We start from the raw sequence: 21,207 nt of genomic DNA on the forward strand, positions 1-21,207 counted from the left end.
TTATTATTTTAAATGTTGTTTTGGCTATTCTAAGTTCTTTGAATTTTCGTATGCACTTTAGATCAAGCTTGTCAGTTTCTACAAAAAGACTCACTAAGATTTTGATAGAAATTGTGTTGAACCTATGGTTCAATTTAAGGAGACTTAACATCTTAGGAAAATTGAGTCCTCAGTTCCGTGAGTGCTTTCTATTCTCCTTTTATTTCTTTAATTTTTATTGATATTTTGTATATTTCAATGTTCAACTTTTACACATATTCTATAATACTTATTTTTAAGTATTTTGTATTTTATTCCACTTTAAGTGATATTTTAGATTCATTTTCAAACGGTTCATTGATTGTATGTGTGTGTGTGTTTGGTTGCTTCAGTCATGTACAACTCTCTATGAACCATAGCCTGCCAGGCTCCTCTGTCCATTGTACTCTCTAGGCAAGAATATTGCAGTGGATTGATATTCCCTCTTCACAGGGACACAGGGATTAAACCCATGTCTCCTGCATTGTAGTCAGATTCTTTACTGCTGAGCAACCAGGGAAGCCCTCGCTGATAATATACAGCATTCAATTAATTTTTTGTATATAAAATTTGAATCCTGCAACTGTTCTACTTTCACTAATAAGATGTAGCTGGGGGTGGGGGTTGTTCTTTTTTGTTTTTTGGATTTTATACAATCTGTTAATAGAGATAGGGTTACTTAGTTTTCTTCCAATCTGGAAACCTTCTCCCCCATGCCCATTCCTCTTGCATTATTTCACTGACTGGAGCTTCCAGTACAATGTTAAATAGAAGTGCTCAGAGTAGACCTCTACTTTGTTTCTGGTTTTAGTTGAAAGCATTCACCCTTTCCTCAATAATTATGTGTTATCTGTGGTTTGGTTGAAAATTTTAATCAGGAATCGATGTTAGATCTTCCTGCAACTATGTTGATGACCACGTGTTATTTTCTGCTTTCTTCTTTTAATACGTGGAATTTCATTACTGACTTTTTTTTTGTTTGTTTGTTTTTTTTTTGGATTTTCTGGTGGAGAGGTTGAAGCTTGAGCTTCTGAATTCTACTATCTCAATATTTAATTGTCACTTAATACTAATTGGAACTTTTAATAAAATGCCTATCTGCTCCTATTTTCTCATTTGATAGTTTAGACTATATTTGAGCTGAGAGGATCATTTTGCTTGGACTATCACAGTAACTACAGAATAGGAAGATTTAAGAAAGTGAATCAATTGTTTAAAAGGACTTTTTTAAAAATGCTAAGAGGACAAGGGAGATTCTGAAAGGGGAGAGAGTTATGGTGAACACTCCAGGCAGGAGCAAGGGCTTTGAACCTGATTGCTTCTCCCATCAAATGTTTCATGTCAGACACCTTTGTTCAATCTGTGTTCTTGACCCACGCATCACAACATAACTCTTTCCATTCAGAATTAAGGGATTTAAACTCTCCTTAGAGGCTGAAGTGTATCACTAAGAGCAAGTCGGTACAATATTGAATGCCATGTGTGTTGAAAGAAAGCTAAGTGTGAAAAACTAGGAGAACAATGAAGAGGCGGTGATTAAGTCTAATTCAATACAGGCATACCTCAGTGATATTGCAAGTCCAGCTCCAGACCACAGCAATAAAATGGATATCAAAATAAAGTGAGTCACACAGTTATTTTTTGGTTTTCCAGTGCATATAAAAGTTATGTTTAGACTATACTGTAGTCTGTTAAGCATATGATAGCATTGTGTCTAAAAAAATGTACATACCTTAATTTAGAACACTTTATTGCTAAAAACTCTTAACCATCATCTAAGCCTTCAGTAACTTACAACCTTTTTACTCATGGACAATTTTTAAAAAATAGCTAAAATTAACAAAATATGACACAGAGACATGAAGTGAGCAAAAGCTATTGGAAAAAAAATAGCACCAGTAGACTTATTCAATTCAGGATTGTCACAATTATTTGTTTTGTAAAAGATGTCTGCAAAGCACAACAAAATAAGGTATGCCTAAAACTTTTAAAAGTTTTTATATAGAAGATAGCAGAGTGATTGAAAGAATGAGTGTGTGAGTGTTGCATTGCTCTAGTTCATATTGATTGCACACATTTTCTCATTCTGAATGTTTGAAAATATATACAAACTAGAAGGTGCATATTTCTATATAAGACATTTCCTGGTTCTCTTTCTGGAATTTCTCTTGGTTTCTTATTGTCCTTCCTATTTGGTGCCTGCACATAAATGCTTAGCTCTTCCTGAGATATGGTATTTGATACCTGTCCTTTCAAGTCTGTGTTGGACAAGCACATGTCTGTAATCTTCCAAAGAATTTTGAAGCCCCTCCCACATCCCCTAAATACAGGATTAGGTATTTTGAAATAGAATAACAAGACAGACCTTTATCTCCTCTGCCTACATTTCCCCCAAATTAGCTTTAAACACGGTGATAATGTTTAGAAGGGAGGAGCCACCCAACAAGAAGCACAAAGTGATTATTTTCTTCAACATTGGGAAGTAAAGAGTTTGCTTTGAATGCTGTGTGTTGAGGGCAGGTTATCATCAAGGAGTTAAACTACTTTCCAAGTTGTTTTTAATGAAATTCTTGCCCCAGGGTTTAACAAATCTCCCTCTCTAAATGATGTTTTTTCATTGACCACTTGTGATCAACACTTTTACTTAAAAATGTATAAAATCTGGTTCTATTATTGCCACTAGAAGGTTTTGGTTTGTAATTACAAGCCAGGAAATCTAGAACCACTAGATCTTATAAAGAAAAAAAAGACAGACATTTTAGTGCAAACTATGCATTAATGTATTCATCAAGAACAACTGTGCTGTGCTGTTTGCAGCAAGAAATACCATGGATTTTTTTTCTCTTTAAAGTTTTTATTGTTCTATTCCACTTGTTTTATAGTGAAATTAGTGATTACATTTATTCTAGAAAGTTGTAAGCAATTATCTGAGGATATAGATTCATACAAACAAACTGTTGAGTGCAAGGCAATATGATGAGGAGGACTTGAGAAGGACATATATCAAGGGTTAGAAAATTTTTCCATTAAGGGCTAGACAGAAAATATTTTAAACTTTGCAATCCATTTGAGCTCTGTTACAACTACTCTTATGATGTGAAATCAACCATGAGCAACACATAAATAATAAGCATGACTATTTTATGAGAACAGTTTAGTTTATGGATAAGAAATTTAAGTTTTATATAAATCTCACATGTTACAAACATTTTTTAAAGTATCCAATATAAGCAAATGTAAAAAAAAAATTCTTAGTTCACAGAAAAAGGCAATGGAACAGATTTGGCCCATGGGTCATAGTTTGCTAAATTCTGATTCTCAGGACCCTCTTGCCACTGCTTGAAAAGTACCTGAAAGAATGAAAAGGAGTATGTATCTTTGCCTCAAGATGTAACCATATATATCAGTTTTACAGAGGCATCAGAGTTGGTAAAATGTTGAAAATTATTTATTTATTCAAACGAGATTTTCTGCATGACACTTCCCAATAGTAACTGTTCCAATAAACACCTTCATATGAGGGAATTCTACCCAATGTCTTAATACAATGCATCGTGCTAGAGGTAAGAATGTATCACTCTTTCACATTCAGCAAGAGAATCTTCAGTTCCTCTCTGACTTCTGCCATAAGGGTAGTGTCATTTGTGTATATGTGGTTTTTAATATTTCTCCCAGCAATCTTGATTCCAGCTTGTGCTTCATCCAGCCTGGTATTTCACATGATGTACTCTGCATATCAGTTAAATAAGCAGGGTGGCAATATATATCCTTGACGTACTCTTTCCCAATTTGGAACCAGTCCATTGTACCATGTCTATTTCTAACTGTTGCTTATTGACCTGCATACAGACTTCTTAGGAGGCAGAGAAGGTGGTTTGGTATTCCCATCTCTTTAAGAAGTTTCCACAGTTCTTTGTGATCTACACAGTAAACGGCTTTGGCATAGTCAATAAAGCAGAAATAGATGTTTTTCTGGAGCTCTCTCACTTTTTCTATGATCAAATGGATGTTTGCAATTTTATCTCTGGTTCCTCTGCCTTTTCTAAAACCAGCTTGAACATCTGGAAGTTCACAGTTCACATACTTTTGAAGCCTGGTTTGGAGAATTTTGAGCACTACTTTGTTAGGATGTGAGATGAGTGCAATTGTGTGGTAGTTTGAACATTCTTTGTCATTGCCTTTCTTTGGGATTGGAATGAAAACTGACATTTTTCCAGTCCTGTGGCCACTGCTGAGTTTCCCAAATTTGCTGGCATATTGAATGCAGCAATTTTAACAGCATCATCTTTTAAGATTTGCAATAGATCAACTGGAATTTCATCACATTCCTTAGCTTTGTTCTTAGTGATGCTTCCTAAGCCCCATTTGACTCAAATTCTAGGATGTCTGGCTCCAGGTGCGTGATCACAACATCATGGTTATCTGGGTCATAAAAATATTTTTTGTATAGTTCTTCTTTGTATTCTTGCCACCTCATTTTAATATATTCTACTTATGTTAGGACCATACCGTTTCTGTCCTTTATTGTGCCCATCTTTGCATGAAATCTTCCCTTGGTATCTTTAATTTTCTTGAAGAGATCTCTAGTCTTTCCCATTCTATTATTTTCCTCTAATTCTTTACATTCATCACTGAGGAAGACTTTATCTCTCCATGCTATTCTTTGGAACTCTGCATTCAAGTGGGTATATCTTTCCTTTCTCCTTTGCCTTTGGATTCTTTCCTTAGTTATTAGTAAGTCCTCCTCAGACAACTACTTTGCCTTTTTGCATTTATTTTTCTTGGAGTTTATGTTTGTAGTATTTCTTCCTTAAATGTTTGGTGAAATTTATGAAAAGAGTCATCTGCAGCTGAGGTTTTCTTTGTGGGAAGCTTTATGACTGAAAACACAGTTGTTCAATAAATATAAATGTATTCAGTTAATCTATTTCTTCTTGAGATGGCTTTGTAGTCTGTGTCATTCAAATAATTTTTATTTTAATTTACATTATCATATTAATGCTGTAATATTCTTTAATGCAGAGATTGTCAGATTGGATCAAAAAACAAAATGTAATAAGAAAATAATTATTACATTTTGTTTTTTAAATTTTTACAATGCTGTGGTCTCTGCCTTACAACATTTTTTTTTAATGCAGCCACTTATGTTTTCATTTTGATAGTGTTAATATGTTATATATTTATGCTTCTTTTGACATGATCTGTATTTAAAGTTAATTATTTTAGACAGTACTCATGAAAGTGTTAGCCTCTTAGTCGTATCTGACTCTTTGCAACCCCATGGGCTGTAGCCTGCCCAGCTCCTCTCTCCACAGGATTCTCCAGGCAAGAATGCTGGAGTGGGTTGTCATTCCCTTCTCCAGCATACCTTTCAAATGCAAGGATGGAATCCAGGTGTCCTGCACTGCAGACAATTTCTTTACTGAATGAGCCACCAGGTAAGCCAATCTTATTTTTGATCCAATCTGACAATCTCTGCATTTTAATTAAGTGCTTAGACTACTTACTTTGAATGCAATTATTATCATTGGTTTTAATTCTATCTTGTTACATTTGTTTCATCTGTTTTTACTTGTCTGCTTTTGGATTAAGTTTGTTTTATGCTTTTATCTTTTTTGTAATATTATTAATTACTTTTCATTTTGTCACTTTAATGCTTTAGTGCTTCAGTTCAATTCAGTTCAGTCACTCAGTCGTGTCAGACTCTGCGACCCAATGGACTGAAGCACACCAGGCTTCCTTGTCTATCACCAGCTTCTGGAGCCTACTCAAACTCAAGTCCATTGCGCCAGTGATGTCATCCAACTATCTCATCCTCTGCTGTCCCCTTCTCCTCCTGCCTTCAGCCTTTCCAAGTGTCAGGGTCTTTTCCATTGAGTCAGTTATTCGCATTGGGTGACCAAAGTATTGGAGTTTCAGCTTCAGCATCAGTCCTTAGAGTCAAACTTTAAATTCATCACATGGCCAGGGAGGACATGCGGTTGCAAAGAGTCAGACACGACTGACTGAGCTAAAATTAAATTTATCACAATTTATTTAAGTCATATTATCAGGTATTCTGGCCTTCACTATCTCCTAGAGTTAGCTCAAATCCATGTCCATTGAGTTGGTGATGCTATCTAACCATCTCATGCTCTGCCACCCTCTTCTCCTTTTGCCTTCAAGCTTTCCCAGAATCAGGGTCTTTTCCAATGAGTCGCCTCTTCCCATCAGGTGGCCAGAGTACTGAAGCTTCAACTTCAGCCTCAGTCCTTTCAATGAATATTCAGGGTTTATTTCCTTTAGGATTGACTGGTTTGATGTCTTTTTTGTGCAAGGGACTGTCAAGCATCATTTCCAGCACCCCAATTCAAAAGCATTGACTCTTCCAGGTACTCAGCCTCATTTATGGTCCAAATCTCACGTCTATACATGATTACTGGAAAAACCATAGATTTGACTATATGGACCTTTGTTGGCAAAATAATGCCTCTTGTTTTTGAAGTACTGCCTAGGTTTCTTATAGCTTTCTTTCCAAGGAGCAAGTATCTTTTTTTTATTTTTTAACTTTTTTTAAAAAGTATTTTTAATTGAAGGATAATTGCTTTACAGTATTGGTTTCATTTCTGCCATGCATCAAAATGAATTAGCCATAGGGAACAAATGCCTTTTAATTCCATGGAAGCAGTCACCATTTGTAGTAATCTCAGAGCCCATGAAAATAAAATCTGTCATTGCTTCCACATTTCCCCTTCTATTTGCTATGAGGTGATGGGACCAGATACCATGGTATTAGTTTTTTGAATGTTGAGTTTCAAGCCAATGGTTTCACTCTCCTATTTCACCCTAATCAGGAGGCTCTTTAGTTCCTCTTCACTTTCTCCCATTAGAGTGGTATCATCTGCATATCTGAAGTTGTTAATATTCTTCCTGCAATCTTTATTTCAGCATGTGATTCACCCAGCCTGGCATTATACAGCATGTACTCTACATAAAAGTTAAATAAATAGGTTTACAACATACAGCCTTGTTATTCTCCTTCCCAATCTTGAACCATTCAGTTGTTCCATGTAAGGTTCTAACTATTGCTTCTTGAGATGCATACAGGTTTCTCAGGAGGCAGGTAAGGGGGTCTGGTATTTCCATTATTTGAAAAATTTGTAACAATCTGTTATGATTCACACAGTCAAAGGCTTTAACATAGTCAATTAAGCAGAAGTAGATTTTTTTTTCTATGTTTCCCTTGCTTTCTCTATGATGCAATGTATACTGTCAATTTGACTTCTGGTATACTATAAGTAAAGTCTGATGCTGTAAAGAACAATATTGCATAGGAACCTGGAATGTTAGGTCCATGAAACAAGGTAAATTGGAAGTGGTCAAACAGTAGATGGCAAGAGTGAGCATCAATATTGTAGGAATCGGTGAACTAAAATGTACTGGAATGGGCATATTTAATTCAAATGACCATTATATCTACTTCTGTGGGCAAGAATCCCTTAGAAGAAATGAATAGAGTAGGCCTGATAGTCAACAAAAGGTCCCAAAATGAAGTACTTGGGTTCAATCTCAAAAACAACAGAGTGATTTCTGTTAGTTTCTGAGGCGAACCATTCAGTATCACAGTAATCCAAGTCTACACCCCAACCAGTAATGCTGAAGAAGTTGAATGATTCTATGAAGACCCACAAGACCTTCTAGAACTAACACCCAAAAAAGATGTCCTTTTAATTATAGGGGACTGGAATGCAAAAGTGAGAAATCAAGAGATACCTGGAGTAATAGACAAATTAGGCCTTGGAGTACAAAATGAAGCAAGGCAAAGGCTAACAGAGTTTTGCCAAGAGAATACAGAGACAATTTAGAAAACTCAGCAGTGGTCACAATACTGAAAAAGGTCACTTTTCATTCCAATCCCAAAGAAAGGCAATGCCAAAGAATGTTCAAACTAAGGCACAATTGCACTCATCTCACATGCTAGCAAAGTAATGCTCAAAATTCTCCAAGCCAGGCTTCAACAGTACATGAATCATGAACTTGCAGATGTTCAAGCTGGATTTGGAAAAAGCAGAGGAAAAAGAGATCAAATTGCCAACAATTTAGATGATATAAAAAGCAAGAGAGTATAAACAGTGCTGCGATGAAATTAGCCTCCAACTAATAAAAAAATTAAAAAAAAAAAAAAGCAAGAGAGTTCAAGAAAACTTCTACTTCTAGGTTGATAACAGAGCCACTGTATCAACAATACAGAGCAAATTCCTATTGACTATCTGTTTTACATATGGTAATATAAATTTCCATGTTACTCTTTTCATACATCTCACCCTCTCCTCCCCTCTCCCCATGTCCATACGTCTATTCTGTGTCTGTTTCTCCATTGCTGCCCTATAAATTCTTCAATATCATTTTTTTTTCAGATTCCATATATATGCATTAGAATATGATATTTATCTTTTTCTTTCTGATTCACTTCACTCTGTATAATAGGTTCATCTACCTCATTAGGACTGACTCAAATGCTTTCCTTTTTATGGCTGAGTAATATTCCACTGTGTATATGTACCAAAATTTCTTTATCCATTCATCTGTTGATGTACATCTAGGTTGCTTTCATGTTCTAGCTATTGTAAATAGTGCTGCAGTGAACATCGGGATATATGTGTCTCTTTCAATTTTGGTTTCCTCAGAGTATATGCCTAGGAGTGGGATTGCTGGGTCATATGGTGGATTTATTCCTAGTTTTTTAAGGAATCTCCATACCGTCTTCCACAGTGGCTGTATCAATTTACATTCCCACCAACAATGCAAGAGCATTTCCTTTTCTCCACACCCTCTCCAAAATTTATTGTTTGTAGACTTTTTGATGAGGGCCTTTCTGACCAGTGTGAGGCCATATTTCATTGTAGATTTGAATTGGATTTCTCTAATAATGAGCGATGTTGAGCATGTTTTCACGTTTGTTAGACATCTGTATGTATTCTTTGGAGAAATGTCTGTTTAGGTCTTTTCCACACTTTTTGATTGGGTTGTTTGTTTTTCTGGTATTGAGTTGGATGTGCTGCTTGCATATTTTGGAAATTCATCCTTTGCCAGTTGTTTCAGTTGTTATTATTTTCTCCCTTAGGGTTGTCTTTTCACCTTGCTTATAGTTTCCTTTGCTATGCAAAAGATTTTAAGTTTAATCAGATCCCATTTCTTTATTTTTTTGTCTTTATTTCCATTACTCTAGGAGGTGGATTAGAGAGGATCTTGCTTTGGTTTCTGTCACTGAGCATTCTGCCTACATTTTCCTCTAAGAGTTTTGTAGTTTCTGGTCTTACATTTAAGTCTTTAATCCATTCTGAGTTTATCTTTGTGTATGGTATTAGGAAGTGTTCTAGTTACTTCGTTTATATGTAGCTGACCAGTTTTCCCAGCACCATTTATTGAAGATGTTGTCTTTGCCCCATTGTATACTCTTGCCTCCTTTGTCAAAAAAAAGGTACCCATAGGTGCATGGGTCTATTTTTAGACTTTCTATCTTGTTCCATTGGTCTATATTTCTGTTTTTGTCCCAGTACTATACTGTCTTGATGACTTTGTAGTATAATCTGAAGTCAGGATGGTTGATTCCTCCACCTCCATTCTTCTTTCTTAAGACTGCCTTGGCTATTTGCATTTTTTGTGTGTGTTTCCATATGAATTGTGAAAATTTTTGTTCTAATTCTGTGAAAAATGCTATTGGTAATTTGATAGGGATCTCATTAAATCTGTAGATTGCATTTGGCAGTAGAGTCATTTTCAAAATATTCATTCTTTCTACCCAGGAACATGGATTATCTCTCCATCTGTTTATATCATATTTGATTTATTTCATTAGTGTCATAATTTTCTGTGTACAGTTCTTTTGTTGCATGAGGTAAGTTTATTCCTAGATATTTAATTCTATTTTTTTACAGTGGTGAATGGGATAGATTCCTTAATTTCTCTTTCTGATTTTTATTGTAAGTATATAGAAATGCAAGTGATGTCTGCGTATTGATTTTGTGTCCTGAAACTTTGCTAAATTCTCTGATTAGCTCTAGTAATTTTCTGATACTATCTTTAGGATTTTCTATGTACACTATCATGTCATTTGCAAACAGTGAGAGCTTTAGTTTGTTTTTTGTTTTTTGTGTTGTTTTTTTTTTTTTCCTGATCTAGATTCATTTTATTTCTTTTTCTTCTCTGATTGCTGTAGCTAGGACTTCCAGAACTATGTTCAATAATAGTGGTGAAAGTGGAAACCCTTGTCTTGTTCCTGATCTTAGGGGAAATGCTTTCAGTTTTTCACCATTGAGAATAATGTTTCCTGTAGGCTTATCATATATGGCCTTTACTATGTTGAGGTAGGTTCCTTCTGTGCCCATTTCTTGAAGAGTTTTAATCATAAATGGGTGCTGAGTTTTGCCAAAGGCTTTTTCTGCCTCCATTGAGATTATCATATGGTTTTAATCTTCCAATTTGTTAATATGGTGTATCACATTGATTGATTTGAATATATTGAAGAATCCTTGCATTCCTGGAATAAACCCAAGTTGATAATGGTTTATGAGCTTTTTGATGTGTTGCTGAATTCTATTTGCTAAGATTTTGTTGAGGATTTTTGAATCTATGTTCATCTGTGATATTGGGGCATAGATTTCTTTTGTGTGTTATCTTTGTCTGGTTGTCAGGCTGATGGTGCTCTCATAGAATGAATTTGGAAGTGTTCATTCCTCTGTAATTTTTTGAAAGAGTTTTATAAGGATAGATATTAGCTCTTCTCTAAATATTGAATAAAATTCTCCCTGAAGCCATCTGGTCCTGGGCATTTGTTTTTCAGGAGATTTTTGATCACAGCTTCAATTTCACTGCTTGTAATTGGAATTTTTATAATTTCTATTTTTTTCCTTGTTCAGTCCTGGAAGATTGAACTTTTCTAAGAATCTCTCCATTTCTTCCAGGTTATCTATTTTACTGCCATATAGTTGTTCATAACAGTCTCTTATAATCCTTTGTATTTCTGCATTGTCTGCTGTAACCTCTCCCTTTTCATTTTTAATTTTGTTGGTTTGATTCTTCTGTCTTATTTTCTTGATGAGCCTGGCAAATGGTTTGTCAATTTTGTTTATATTCTCAAATTGAAAGTGAAAGTGAACTCAATTAGTCATGTCCGACTCTTTGCAACCTCATGGGTTGTAGCCTACCAGGCTTCTCCATCCATGGGATTTTCCAGGCAAGAGTACTGGAGTGGATTGCCATTTCCTTCTCCAGGGGATCTTTCCAACCCCGGGATTGAACAAGGGTCTCCCACATTGCAGGCAGACACTTTACCATCCGAGCCACCGTGGTGCTAGTCTTTTCAAAGAGCCAGCTTTTAGTTTTATTCATCTTTAGTGTTGTTTCTGTCATTTCTTTTTCATTTGTTTCTGCTAGGATCTTTATGATTTCTGTCCTTCTACTTATTTGAGTTTTTTCCTTCTTTTTACAATTGTTTTAGGAGTAAAGTTAAGTTGTCTATTTGATGCTTTTCTTGTTTGTTGAGGTAGGATTGTATTGCTGTAAACATCCCTCTTAGAACTGCTTTTGCTGCATCTCATATGTTTTGAGTTCTCGTGTTTTCATTGTCATTTGCTTCTATATGTATATATATATATATCTAGAAATCTATATTCTAGAATGTGTGTGTGTGTGTGTGTGTGTGTGTATATATATATATATATATATACACATATTTCCCTATTGATTTCTTTAGTAAGCTGTTGGTTATTTAGAAATGTATTTTTAAATCTCATTGTGTTTGTGTTTTCTACATTTTTTTTCTTGTAATTCATATCTAGTTTCATAGTGTTGTGGTCAGAAAAGATGCTTGATGCGGTTTCAATTTTCTTAAATTTGCTGAGGTTTGATTTGTGACCCAAGATGTGGTCTATCCTGGAGATTGTTCCATGTACACTTGAGAAGAAGGTGTATTCTTCTGCATTTGGATGGAATGACCTGAAGACATCATGAGATCCATCTCTTCTAATGTATAATTTAAGACTTGTGTTTCCTTTTTAATTTTCTGTTTTGATGATCTGTCCATTGGTGTGAGTGGGGTTTTAAAGGCTCCTGTTATTATTGTGTTACTGTCAATTTCTCTTTTTATGTCTGTAAGTGTTTGTTCTTATGTTTTGAGGTGCTCCTATGTTGCGTGCATAGATATTTGCAATTGTTATGTCTTCCTCTCGGTTTTTCCCTTGATCATTATGTAGTGTCCTTCCTTATCTCTTGTAATCTTTTTTTTTGTTTTGCTTTTAAGGTCTATTTTGTCTGATATGAGAATTGGTACTCCAGCTTTCTTTTGCTTCCCATTTGCATGGAATACACTTTTCCATTTTCTCACCTTCAGTTTATATGTGTCTTGAGATCTGAAGTGGGTTTCTTGTAGATAGCATATATATGGGTCTTGTTTTTGTATCCATTCAGCCAGTCTGTGTCTTCTGGTTGGAACATTTAATCCATTTACATTTAGAGTAATTATTGATATATACGTTCCTATTGCCATTTTCTTAATTGTTTGGGGTTGATTTTGTATATATTTTTCCTTCTTGTATTTCTTAACTATATAAGTCCCTTTAACATTTGTTGTAAAGCTGATTTGGTGGTACAGAATTTTCTTAACTTTTGCTTGTCTGAAAAGTTTTTTATTTTTCCATCAATTTTGAATGAGATCATTGCCGGGTACAATAATCTTGCTGTCTCGCACACAGGATTATCATTACCATCTTTCTAAATTCCATATTATATATATACGTGTTAGTATACTGTATTGGTGTTTATCTTTCTGGCTTACTTCACTCTGTATAATAGGCTCAAGTTTCATCCACCTCATTAGAACTGAGTCTTTTTAATAGCTGAGTAATATTCCATTGTGTATATGTACCACAGCTTTCTTATCCATTCATCTGCTGATGGACATCTAGGTTGCTTCCATGTCCTGGTTATTATAAACAGTGCTGCAATGAACACTGGAGTACACGTGTCTCTTTCAATTCTGGTTTCCTCAGTGTGTATGCCCAGCACTGGGATTGCTGGTTCATATGGCAGTTCTATTTCCAGTTTTTTAAGGAATCTCCACACTTTTCTCCATAGTGGCTGTACTAGTGTGCATTCCCACCAACAGTGTAAGAGGGTTCCCTTTTCTCCACACCCTCTCCAGCATTTATTGCTTGTAGACTTTTGGATAACAGCCATTAGGACTGGCGTGTAGTGGTACCTCACTGTGATTGTGATTTGCATTTCTATGATAATGAGTGATGTTGAGCATCTTTTCATGTGTTTGTTAGCCATCTGTATGTTTCTTTGGAGAAATGTCTGTTTAGTTCTTTGGCCCACTTTTTGATTGGGTTTTTTATTTTTCTGGAATTGAGCTGCAGGAGTTGTTTGCATATTTTTGATATTAATTATTTGTCCATTGCTTCATTTGCTATTATTTTCTCCCATTCTGAAGGCTGTCTTTTCACCTTGCTTATAGTTTCCTTTGTTGTGCAAAAGCTTTTAATTTTAATTAGGTCCCATTTGTTTATTTTTTGCTTTTATTTCCAATATTCTGGGAGGTGGGTCATAGAGAATCCTGCTGTGGTATATGTTGGAGAGTGATTTGCCTATGTTTTCCTCTAGGAGTTTTATAGTTTCTGGTCTTATATTTAGATCTTTAATCCATTTTGAGTTTATTTTTGTGTATGGTGTTAGAAGGTGTTCTAGTTTCATTCTTTTACAAGTGGTTGACCAGTTTTCCCAGCACCACCACCAGAAAATTACTAGAGCTAATCAATGAATATAGTAAAGTTGCAGAATATAAAATTAACACACAGAAATCCCTTGCATTCCTATACATTAGCAATGAGAAAACAGAAAGAGAAATTAAGGAAACAATTCCATTCACCATTGCAACAAAAAGAATAAAATACTTAGGAATAAATCTACCTAAAGAAACAAGAGACCTATATAGAGAACTATAAAACACTGATGAAAGAAATCAAAGAGGACACAAATAGATGGAGAAATATACCATGTTCATGGATCAGAAGAATCAATATAGTGAAATGAGTATACTACCCAAAGCAATCTATAGATTCAATGCAATCCCTATCAAGCTACCAACGCTATTTTTCAGAGAACTGGAACAAATAATTTCACAATTTGTGTGGAAATACAAAAAACCTTGAATAGCCAAAACAACCTTGAGAAAGAAGAATAGAACTGGAGGAATCAAGCTGCCCGACTTTAGTCTCTACTACGAAGCCACAGTCATCAAGACAGTGTGGTACTGTCACAAAGACAGAAATAGAGATCACTGGAACAAAATAGAAAGCCGAGAGATAAATCCACACACCTATGGACACCTAATCTTTGACAAAGTAGTCAAGCATATACAATGGAGAAAAGACAATCTCCCTTACTGCTTTTAATATTCTTTCTTTGTGTTTAGTCTTTGTTAGTTTTAGTATGGGTGTTGACATATTTCTCCTTGGTTTTATCCTGTATGGACTCTTGTGCCTCTTGAACTTGATTGGCTATTTCCTTTTTCATGTTGGGGAATTTTTCAACTATAATCTCTTCAAAAATTTTCTCATACCCTTTCTTTTTATTTTCCTTTCCTGGGACAGCTATCATTCAAATATTGATGCATTTGATATTGTTCCAGAGGTGTTTGAGACTGTCCTCATCTCTTTTCATTATTTTTGCTTTATTCTGCTCTTCAGAAGTTATTTACACCAGATTATTTTCCAGCTCACTGATTCGTTTTTCTGCTTCAGACGTTCTGCTATTGATTTTTCTAGAGTATTTTTAATTTCAGTAATTGTGTTGTTTGTTTCTGTTTATTCTTTAATTCTTCTAGGTCTTTGTTAATTGATTCTTGCATTTTCTCCATTTTGTTCTCAAGGTTTTTGATCATCTTTACTATCATTAATATGAATTCTTTTTCAGGTATTTTGTCTATTTCCTCTTCATTTATTTGGAGTTCTGTGTTTCTTTCTTTCTTTCTTTTTTTTTTTTACTTCTGTGTTTCTAGTTTTTTTCTTCATTTGTGCAGTATTTCTCTGTCTTTTCATTATTATTATTTTTAAGTTATTGTGTTTGAGGTCTCCTTTTCCCAGGCTTCAAGGAAAGTTGGATTCTTTCCTTGAAGAAGGTTGAATTGTTTCTTCCTTTTGGATTCTGCCCTCCTAATCTTGGTCCAGTGGTTTGTGTGAGTTTCATATATGGTGAGATTTGTGCTCAGTAGTTGCTTGTTTGTTTTTCCTATGATGGGCAAGGCTGAGGGAGGTGGTAAGACTGTCTGCTGATGATTGGGTTTGTATTTTTGTTTTGTTTGTTGTTTAGATGAGGTGTCCTTTACAGGGTTCTACTGGTGGTTGGGTGATGCCAGGTCTTTTATTCAAGTTGTTTCCTATGTGTGAATTATCGATATTTGATACTCTCTAGGGTTTGTTCTTTGATAGTCTAGGGTCTTGGATTCAGTGTTTCCACTCCAAAGGTTCAGGGCTTGATCTCTGGTCAGGAATGAAGATTCCACAAGTGATTTGTTATGACATTAAGTGAGATTAAAACAAATGTTCAAAAAGGAGAGACCAAAGATGAATCCCAGAGAAATGGCAGTTACAAAATCAGGCAAATAATAATTAAAATCATGGAATATATGCATATACACCCATGAGCAAAGTGAACATAATTCAACAAAATAAGGTGCAGTACAAAACAAATGAAATCAAAATTATATTTGCCAGTTAAGAACAAAACTAACTTAATCACAAACTGGCAAACAAAGCTAAAACAAGGTGCCACATAGGGAATAAAGCAATGAAAACAAAACTAAAAAATGTTTTGAGAAGAAAGGAAAGAAAGAAAGAATAGATATGCAAAGCTAAATAGAGGTAGATTAAGAATATTTATATACATTAAAGATTAACTGCAAGGGGAAAAGAACAATAGGAAAGGCAAACAAAATAATAAATGTAGAAAAATATAGTAGGCTTTAAAAAATTAAAATTATAAAAAAGAGAAAAGAAGAAAAACTGAAGAGAGGAAAACTCCACAGAACTGCAAAAGCCCAATGTAGAGGCAGAGGTTTATAACAACAATAGAAACTGTGTCTGAATATACACATATGCATATACACCCATAAGGGAAATCAATACAGTCCAACAAAATAAATTGCAATAGATTGAGCTGGCAAAAAAATGAAATCAAAAATTATATCTACCAGTGCAAAACTAGTTAAAGCACAAACTGGAAAACAAAGCTAAAACAAGGTGCCAATTGGTGAATAAATTAATGAAAATAAACTAAGAAATGTGTAGAGAGGAAAGCAGTGAAAGAAATGAAATAAAAAATAGATATGCAAAATCAGGTAGAGTTAGATAAGGAAGATTTCTATATGTTAAAGATTAACTGTAAAGGGAAAAGAACAGTAAGAATAGCAAAGGAATAAATGTAGGAAAAATAATACTGGGTTTAAAAAATTAAACATTAAAATTTTAAAATGAAAAAAAAAAAAAAGGAAAAAAGAGGAAAACGCCACAGAACTGCAAAAGCCCAATATACAGGCAGAGATTTATGACATCAATAAAAATGTGACTGGGAAAAAGGAAAAAAAAAAGCTCAAAAGCCTAATTGAATTTCTTAGTGCCAATAAAATTGAAAATTACAATGGGGTGGGGGGGAGAAAAAATCCTAAAAAATAAGAATAATAAATGTTTTTCTTGAGTCACTGCTGTCTTAGTCCTTTCCCTTTCTGGGAGTCACAATCCACCTTACCTCCCTAGGATGCCCTCCAACACTGTGCTGATCTCTGGACCTACTGTGGGAGCAGGTCACATTCTTTTTTATTTATTTATTTTTTTTTTTAGAGCCATGTAACTTTCCTTCATTCCAGATCCTAAGGAATATATAGAAAAAGAGAAAGAGAGGTGGGTGCAGTTAATGTTCAGGGCTTGTTCATGCTGATAAATGAGGGTCAGGGATTTGTGGTCTGGAAGGAAGGAAGTCTAAGGCTTGTAGTGTTGATTTTTTATTTTAGCCTCAGGGTCTCAAGCAAAAGAATAGTCTTGACTTGGTCTCAGGAAATGGCTCGGATCCAGTCTTGGAGGAATCTCTGGAAAAGATTAAACAAAGAAGGTCCAAAGGTGAGTAGGAGGATGATAAAAATGAATGGTCCAAGAAGGGGTAAAGGTTATAAAATGTTTTTTGTAGTCACAGGGGAGATGTAATCTTCAATGTGTTTGAGCACGGATCTTTGAGGACTTAAGACCCAGATATCTGTCAGAAGTTATTCTAGGAATAATTGTATCCGTGATACTGGCAGGGTCGTCCATTGCCAGTTGGGGCCAGTGGAAACCATGAGAACTTTAGAGTTGTAGGGCCTGTGTGAGAAACTTGATAAGTGTTAATCTGGCAAGCATTTTCATCATTGGGCTGTATAACCTTTTTTAACCGGGTGATGTGTATCCAAGGGGTGATTTTATTTATTTATTTATTTATTTGCAGTAGGGATCAGCAAAATTACCATGTAAGATCTTTGTCATTTTGGGGCTAGATCTGAGTGGGATTGAACTGTCATATAGACTTTACCTCTTATTTGAAGAGATGGGTATGGAAGATTGGGGTGTGGTCGAGGGAGTAAGATATCTATATGTCATCAAAGGGCATCTCGTATCTGGGCAAGTAAAGGAAAAGGAAGGTGGGAAGGCAGTTTGGGACTGTCTTGGGAGGGGGGAAAGACCCAAAGGTATGGTCTTCCCATACATGGCCTCGAATGGACTGATATTTAAAGGTTTTTTTGGTAAGGCCCAGAACTTTAAGAGGGCTAAAGGGAGGAGTTTGGTTCAGTCCTGATGAAGTTCCATCACTAATTTGGTCAGAGTTTCTTTTAGGACTTGGTTGACTCTCTCAACCTTTTCAGAAGACTGGGGATGATAAGGAATGTGAAACCTCCAAGGAACTGGAAGGGCTCGTGCAATATTTTGGGTGATTTGGGATGGGAACTCAGACCCGTTGTCAGACTGGAGGGAGGAAGGCTTTCCAAACCTTGAGAATATTTCAGTAAGAATAAGCTGAGCCACAGTAGGGCTTCATTTGTTAGCAGTTGGGAAAGCTTTAATCTACCTAGAAAATGTATCTACAAAGACTAGGTGAAATTTAACCCTTTTTACAGGTGGCATGAGGGTGAATGTACCTGCCAGTCTTGCGTGGGAAGATGTCTGTGAATTTGGTGGGTGGGGAAAGGAGGGGGACAAATGTTAGAATTAGGATTTGTCCATTGACAAATGGTGTAAGTTTGGGTCAGATTATTTAAATAAGTCATATCATCCTTAGTCAGTTTAATAAAGTTCTGAGGGAAAATGTTAAGTACTTTTGCAGTGGGGTGGAAAAGGGAATGTAAAAATGAAAGAACTGTGTGCATGTTAGGCTCACCAATTTGGGCTATAGTAAAGACAGGACTAACAGAGGCGGCATGCTGCTTTGTTTCGTGATCTGTTATATTGTTATAAAAGGAGATAGGACTATGTCACTGATGTCTCTGCCAATGTATTACAGCAGCTTGTTTTGGGAACTGAGCCACATGGAGGAATTCAGAAATAAAAGAAGCACTGAGAATAGGTGTGCCCTTCTGAGTGAGCCATCTCCTCTCTTTTCAGATTATAATGTTATAATGTTCATTAATATGTTATAGACATATTTGGAGTCAGTATAAATGTTTACCTTTTGGTGTTTGGCTAGGGTCAAATCTTGTGTAAGAGTTAATCAGTTCAGCCTGTTGTGAGGTTGTGTGAGTTGGGAGTGTGGCTGACTTGATGAAGCAAGGGGGGTAACTTTGTTGGGCTGTCCCTGAATTATAGTGTATTGAGCCCCAAATGGGGCTTGTTTTTGGGCAGTGTCATCTGTAAACCAGGATCGGACTTTGGGGTCAGTAAGGGGCTGCTCAGTTATATGTTCAAAGGGATTAAGTGTCATACCTAAGGTCTGAACACAGTCATGAAATAGGTGTTTTGTTTCTGGATCTGGATCTGGTGTAGGGAGTAAGCTAGCAGGATTAAGAGGTTTACAAGGCATAAAAGAAAGGGATGGGTCGAGGAGGTGTGTGTGGAGGATTTGTAGTCAAGCAGGGGACAGAGAAAGGAAAGTCCAATGAGAGAGTAAATTTTTGAAGGAATGAGGTGAGCATACATTGAGAGGAGAATTTTGGGTTAGTTTTTGGACTTCAGATATTAAGAGGGTGGTTGCAGCTATGTAGGAGAGAGTCTGTTGTAGAGGTTGTGGGTAATAAGCTGGCGGGGTTAAGGGAAGAGCAGGGGTATAATGAGAACTGAGGGTTAAGGACAAAGTCATGTAGGACCTGTACCCTGGAAAGGGGAAGGGAGAAGAAAGCCTGATGTGATAGTAAGTCTTGGAAGGTGTGTGGAGAACAGACTGTTAAAGGGGCATGTCTAGAGAGTTTATTTGCTTTGGGTATGAGGACTGCAATAGCAGCCATGGCCTGTATGCAGGGAGGCCACCTCTTGGTTACCATGTCAAGCTGTTTAGACAGATAGGCTGTGGGAGCCCAGGTGTCTCCGGCCCGCTGACATAGAAGTCTCAGGGCCTGTCCTTGGTTGGAATGGGCAAAAAGAAAGAATGGTCTGGTGTGATCTGGCAGATGGAGAGTTGGCACTTGGAGGAGGCTCTGGGTGAGCTGGAAAATAGGATTGGCCAGTGAGGAAGGGTTAAAGAGGGGCTCATCCAGACATCTTTTAGTTGCTTCATAGAGCAGCTTTGCAATAAGGGAGAAGTTAGGGATCCAGATATGGAAAAAGTTTAAGAGGCCGAGGATAGACAGGAGTTCTCTTTTTGTTTTTGGAAGTGTACAGTTAATTAAGGCCTGGGTTCTATCTGGGGGAATAGTTTCTTGTTGGTGGAATATGGACTGTCCCAGGTAGGTGACATCTGTCTGTATTACTTGGGCCTTGGATTGGGACACCCGATAACCCCAGGATCCCAGGGCCACAAGGAGTTTGGCAGCATGTTGGAGGCAAAGTCTTTGGGTTGAGCTACAAAGGAGGTCATCTATGTACTGGAGGAGATGACTTGGGGCTAGGTCAAGTGTCTGTAGGTCCTTTTGTAAAGCCTGTCCAAAAAATGTGGGGGCTGCCTCTGAACCCCTGGGGGAGAACTGTCCATGTTAATTGTTGGGAAACATGAGCCTTGTGGTCTTGCCAGGTGAAGACGAAAAGGGGTTGGGAAAGGGGGTGGAGGGCGATGCAGAAACAGGTGTCTTTGAGATTTAATAACATGAAGTGGGTTGCAGTCGGGGGTATGGCAGACAGAAGGGTGTAAGTGTTAGGGACTACTGGGAATGTCGGTGTGATGGCCTCATTGATTTTTCGCAGATCCTGGACCAGTCTCCAAGAGTTTAGTCTCTTCTTTACTGTCAGAATAGGGGTGCTATGTGGTGAATGGGTAGGAATTAAGATAGAACCCTGAAGAAGATGGTCTCTGATAGGTTTAAGTCTCTTGTGGGCCTCCAGGGTGAGAGAGTACTATTGTTGGGTGATTATGGTTGAGGGGTCCTTTAGGGTAATGTGGACTGGGGGATGATGTTTGGCTATGGATGGGTGATCAGTGTCCCAGACTTGGGGGTCTAACACAGGTATATCCAAGGGAAGGTCAGGAGTGAGTGATAGGGATGGTCTAGGTGTCATCTGCATGCAGAATATAGAAACTGTATTGAGGGGGGTTATGGTAATAAAGACCCCCAACTTGGATAACAAATTTCTCTTTAGGAGTGTCATCGGGCACTGAGGTATTATGAGGAATGAAGGTATGAGGTCGATTTTCTAAATTGACAGAGTAACGGAGGGCTGATTTTTGGCCTTAAGGGAACTCCAGAGACCCCCTTGATTGTGAGTTTTGAGTCTTGAGTTGGGCCAGAGTAGGAAGTTAGGAGAGAGAAAGTGGCTCCAGTGTCTACTATAAAAGAGATCTTTTTTTTTTTTTTGTCCACTACCCCGTCTACCCTAAGTTCTGAGCTCATGTCCGGGACATGTGCCAGGGGACTGGAACCTGGGCCCCATCATTAGAACAGTTCTCGTAGGATTGGGCTGGGGTTTGGGGGAGAAGTGGGATCTCTCCAGGGGCACCAGGGCATCCCTGTGGACATTTCACTCTCCAGGTCTGGGAGGTTGGGAC

General features: G+C 36.8%; 1 pseudogene; it reads left to right on the forward strand.

Moving 5' to 3' along the window:
• The first annotated feature begins 17,108 nt into the window (after positions 1-17,108).
• Positions 17,109-21,207, forward strand: part of LOC122690422 — a 119,185-nt pseudogene continuing 115,086 nt past the window's right edge.

Source organism: Cervus elaphus, chromosome X (genome assembly GCF_910594005.1).
Source record: "Cervus elaphus chromosome X, mCerEla1.1, whole genome shotgun sequence".
Taxonomy (NCBI): domain Eukaryota; kingdom Metazoa; phylum Chordata; class Mammalia; order Artiodactyla; family Cervidae; genus Cervus; species Cervus elaphus.